Raw genomic sequence first — 6,102 nt, forward strand, 5'->3', positions numbered from 1 at the left:
TCTAATTGCCCTCTACTCCTTCTTATAAGGAGTCATGTGATTGCATTTGGGGTCCACCTGATGATCCAAGGTCACCTCCCCATCTCAAGATTCTTAACTTCACCATATCAGCAAAATCTTTTTATAGGATATTAGGCGACATTCGCAGGTTCCAGAGATTACCATGTGACTCTCTTATTTTGAGGGGAGGGGTGCATTTTGAGGCTACCACAACCACTTTATCTGCTATACACTGCACCCAGCACTATTTACACCATTTTTGCCAGATCCAAAGGGGAGATCTTGGAGCTGCTGCTGACTAGATGACTCTGCTCGACCTTCAAGAGGTTTTTCTCCAGAACACCCCATGAAATTGTCAGATACTAATACCACTGGGTTGGCCAACAAGTCTGTTCAGATTTTCCCTAAGATGTTACAGAAAAAACCAAACAAATTTTTTGGCCAGTTCAATAGACCTGTCTGGACTCATTCAATTAATTTCAAGTCAGCAAATGATAATTGAGTAAGTACACTGTGGGGATTTCAGAGACAACTAAGGTTTGTTCTTTGCCCTCCAAGAAGGTAAACTAGAAGGTAAACCAAATAAACTAGAGGAAACCACGGTTCCACTTTCCTTGAACAATAACATGATAAATGAAAGATCAATAAGGATAAAGACTAGGAATCACAGAGAGACAAATGCCCTTGTTCCTAAGAGGTCTAACGGCAATTCTGGATGTATTCACACCAATTACCAAAGCAATAGCCAAGAACTGTTTAGGAGTCTCTAGAACTTTTAACATTTTTTGGAGGGGTGAGAGGGGGACAGAAATAATTTAAAACTCATGGGGAAATTACAATATAAATAATACAAAGAATAGTCATCTTTCCCCAAATTTATCTGTTGGTATGCTGCTGCTGCTGCTGCCAAGTCGCTTCAGTTCTGTCCAACTCTGTGTGACCCCATAGACGGCAGCCCACCAGGCTCCCCCGTCCCTGGGATTCTCCAGGCAAGAATACTGGAGTGGGTTGCCATTTCCTTCTCCAATGTGTGAAAGTGAAAAGTGAAAGTGAAGTTGCTCAGTCGTGTCTGACTCTTAGCAACCCCATGGACTGCAGCCTACCAGGCTCCTCCATCCACAGGATTTTCCAGGCAAGAGTACTGGATTGGGTTGCCATTGCCTTCTCCGTCTGTTGGTATAATTTTATCTTATTTGCTTTATCATGAGTCCTCTCTCTCATTGATAAATAAATTCTCTCTCTCATAGATAAATAAATTTTTCTAAACCTTCTGGTAATAATTTGCTTACATCAGGACCTGTTCCTCCTGAATACTTTATTGTTTATTTTGCAAGAACAGGAATATTTTGTCACACAACTGTAATGCAATTAACAACTTTAGTACATTTAGCACTAATATAATACTTGTATTTAATCAGTTATCAGATTTTTGATTATGCTTTTGGCTCAATAAAGTCATTTATCATTAGTTTTGTTTTTTTTTTCTCCTTCAGTACAGAATCCAGCCTAGGATCAGAGATTGCATTTGATTGTCAAGTCTCTTTAATTTCCCTAATCTGAAATACTTCCCTAGATTTTCTTTCATTTTTGTTGACTCCGAAGTTTTTAAGGAACATAGTCCAACTTTTTAAAATAGAATGTTCTTTTTTTTTTTTTTGACCATGTATTGCATCATATGGGATGTTAGTTCCCCAACTAGGAATTGAACCTACATCCCATCCCTCACATTGGAAGGCAAAGTCTTAACCACTGGACTGCCAAGTAAGTCCGAAAAGAGAATGTCATTTATTTATCTATCTATGTTTTTATCAGTGGGCACTTAGTAATTCCTATTTTTTCAGTGACTTATCATGCAATGCTATGTTTAAATCATTTTGGCCTCAAATTGTACCAGATTTAACTGGTAGGAATCCCTTCAAAGTGCTTCCTGTGTCCTTATGAATACCCCTCATCATTTTTTGTTTTTCAAGAATTTCTTTGCTTTCTGGTAAAATGTTCCAAGTTTATCATGTACCTACCTTGTCCCAGCTCTGGAATTGGCCATTTTCTTGAAGAACTCTTGGAATTAGAGATCAAGATTTGAGTGTCAGGTGCTCGTTGTTACTGGGGAGTCTTTGCTCCTAGGACCTTTCAGTAGACAAAGCTAGAAAACATGCATGTATTTATATACATACATGGGCTTCCCTGGTGGCTCAGAAGTAAAGAATCTGCCTGCCAATGAAGGAGACACGGGTTCGATCCCTGAGTCAGGAAGATCCCCTGGAGAAGGAAATGGCAGCCCATTTCAGTATTCTTGCCTGGAGAATCCCATGGATAGAAAAAAATGTCCACGAGAATGGAGAGACTACAGTCCATGGGGTCACAAAAGAGTTGGACATGACTTGATGACTAAACAACAGCAAATATACATACATACAAACATAATACCCATATACCTAGTATATATACATACATATGCATGCAAGCTCAGTTGCTCAGTTGTGTCCAGCTCTTTGCAATCCCATGGACTGTAGCCCTCCAGGCTCCACTATCCATGGAATTTTCCAGGCAAGAATACTGGAGTGCTTGCCATTTTCTCCTCCAGGGAATCTTCCCAACCCAGAGTTGGAACCTGCATCCCCTGCATTAGTAGGTGGATGCTTTCCCACTGCACCACCTGACCAGCCCATATATCCATGGACACAAATACATATACATGTGTATATATTCATGTGCACATGTGTATATACACATATGTGTATACATGCATGTAAATGTGTGTATGTATGCATAAAATCATGGTTAACTTGATGTCTCTAATTTCAATCCACTCCCACAGGGTTCCTTCCTGCCTTTCCCAGTTCACATTTTGATGTCTGTTGACTGAATAGCATTCTTGGTGGCTCAGACAGTAAAGTGTCTGCCTAAAATGTGGAAGACCTGGGTTCAATCCCTAGGTTGAGAAGATCCCCTGGAATCCCTAGGTTGAGAATATCCCCTGGAGAAGGAAATGGCAACCACTCCAGTATTCTTGCCTGAAGAATTTCCATGGACAGAGGAACCTGGCAGGCTACAGTCCATGTGGTCGCAAAGAGTCGGACACGAATGAGTGGCTTCACTTTCCCATATGGAATTTCTCACTCCCAACTACATTAGCACATTCCTTCATTTGCCCAACACCACAGTACATCTAAAATAGTTTCAAAATTGCTTGACATATCTTACCACGAGATAATTAAGAATATATACCAAAACAAGTTCAAGAGTTGGTTGCAGTTCTACCCTCCTCAACCTCAGTCAAGACAGAAGGTAAGTAGTCAAGCAACCTGTTCATGAATGACTAGATTCGTTCTTTCTTTTGCTTTTTTCCCCTTCAGTGTGATTGGACTACAACTGGATTCATTCGTTTTCAGTTTAGATTCTTCTTTCCCTTCCCGTCTTGCTTTAACTTTGTTTTTGAATATGTAGAAGATTAACATGCTTCCAGACGTCAAGCTATGCAAACAATATTATTCACAGAGAAGTGTCACTCCCTCCTGAATCACTTCCAACCCCTCCCTCCAGTAAGTAATCAAGTTGATTGTTTTCTGATTTCTCTTTCCTGTGTTTCTTTTGGTAACAATAACATATACGTATGCTTTATTTCCGCTCCCTTTTCACACAGAAGATGGTGCACTATGTCCTCTTTTATACTTTCCATGCTTTCAGTGAGTATTTCCTAGAAATCATTTGATATTAATAGTTCAGAGCAATCGCCCTGTTTTGTGTTTTTTTGTGTTTTTTTTTTCAAATATAGCTCACAGGATTTCATTGTGTGTATATACCGTAGTTTATTCAACCCATCTCCTCTGCTTGGAGATATAGTTTCCAGCATTTTACAATTACAAATAACACTGCAGTGAACAACTTTGTGTATATTAATTTTCATACCGTTGAGGTGCAACTTCAATGGGAAATTCCTCGAAGTTGAATTTCTGTGATCAAGGGAGTAAGCACGCATAGTTTTGTTAAATTTTGCCAAATTCTGCTTCACAGGGGTGGTGCCATCTTGGATTTCTGCCAACAGTAAATGAAAAAACCTACTTTCCTAGAGTCTCATCAAACGAGTATAATGTCAGGCTTTTCAGTTTTGCCAATCTGACAGATAAGAAATGATTCTCATGCAGTTTTAATCTACATGACTCTTACAATAAATGAAGTTGAACATCTTTTCATGTATTTAGGGCCATTTATATGTCTCTTTTTGTGCCTTGCCCATTTCAGAATTTTGCCAGTTTTTCCATTGGAATTTTGGCCATTTTCCTTCCTTAATTTTTATAATTTTTTCTATATATTAGGGTTATTAATCTTTTATCTGTCATATATATTACAGATATCTTCTCCCAGTTTGTTTTTTATTTTGTTTATGGTGACTTTTGCCATGACATTTATTTTTCAGTGTAGTCAAATCCATCTTTTATTATCTAATAGCTATATTTTTAGACATAGGTAGAAAACCTGGTGGCTCAGACAGTAAAGAATCTGCATGCAACACAGGAGACCCAGGTTAGATCCCTGGGTCAGGAAGATCCCCTGGAGGAGGAAATGGTAACCCACTCCAGTATTCTTGCATAGAGAATCCATGGACAGAAGAGCCTGGTGGACTCGCAAAGTCCATGAGGTCGCAAAGAGCCAGACAGGACTGAGCAACTAACACTTTCACTTTCCAGAAAGCCTTTATTTACCTCTAAGTTGTACAGAAATTTACCCATGCTTTCTTCTAGTATTTGTATAATTTCATTTTTGCATTCAGATCTCTAGTTCATTTGGAGTTTGTTTTCATATATGGTATAAAAATGGATAGAATTTATATTTTTCTAAATGGCTATCAGTTTGTGGCAACACTATTTGTTAGAAGATCATCTTTGCCCCAGTGATTACAGACATCAGCCTTGTCAGATGCTGGGTGTCTATTTGTAGCTGTGCTTACTTCTGGGCTTTCTTTTCTCTTCCACTGGTCTGTTTATCTAGCCATGCACCAGTCAGTACCATGTTATTTTAAGTATAGAAGCTTTGTAGCATGCCATATGTTAGGGCTAATCCCCCTCTGACATACTAAAGCATGCTATAAAGTCTAATGGCAAGGTAGTAAAGAATCCGCCTGGCAGTGGAGTGCAGGAGACACAAAAGATATAGGCTCAGTTCCTGGGTCAGGAAAATCCCCTGGAGGAGGAAATGGCAGTCCATCCCAATATTCTTGCCTGGAGAACTCCATGGACAGAGGAGGCTGGCGGGCTACAGTCTAAGGAGTCACAAAGAGTTGGAAACGACTGAGGACACACACACAGTGCCCCCTCTGAGCTCTTTCTTTCCAATGTTTTCCTAGCTAGTCTCGTACATTTATTTTTCCATAGGAATTTAATAGCAATCCGTCTTGCTCTTTTTAAATGCTCCTTGGTATTTGTATCAGGGTTCCATTAAACTTATAAACTTAGGGAGACCTGACATCTTGATCAAATGGAGATGTGCCAAGAACAAGGCGTGTTATTCCTTTGGTTCAAGTTATTGCTACTTTTAGATCTGATGTTTTCTCTCGGACATTTCCTTAGGTATCAGTCCATTCAACAAAATAATATTTGTTGAGCAGCTATTACACCTTTAGCACAATATTAAGCACAATAGAAATAAAGAAGTAGGTCTGTCCTCCAGCAGCTTAGAATTTCATGAGCGAGATGGGCTAACATTCCTGAAACAAAGCAAGCGGTGTGAGAGCCCGTGGAAGAAAGCCCCCCATAGCACAGCGAGACCATCCATGCAATGCACGCTCTGGGGGCAAGCAGAGAAATGACGGCTAGAATAACAGGGCAAGACTTTGGACTGAATTGAGGGTGGAATCATGCTCTGAAGGTCATGTAGGACTTAGGTGGGGTGACAGGAAGAAGAAGGAAGCTCAGTGAGGAGTACCTAGGTAAAAGCTCAGAGGTGGAATAAGCCGGACCCTTGACTGGAAAACACTCTTCAAGCCTCAGTGTTAACACCTCCAATCCTCATTGTGTACTTATTAAAATAACATTCGTGAACATCCACTAGTTTCTTAGTTCTTTAGAGTGCTAATTTCTGTCCATCTTTGGGGATGAACCTTCT

The sequence above is a fragment of the Muntiacus reevesi genome, chromosome 1, assembly GCF_963930625.1.
Source record: "Muntiacus reevesi chromosome 1, mMunRee1.1, whole genome shotgun sequence".
In the NCBI taxonomy this organism is placed as follows: Eukaryota; Metazoa; Chordata; class Mammalia; order Artiodactyla; family Cervidae; genus Muntiacus; species Muntiacus reevesi.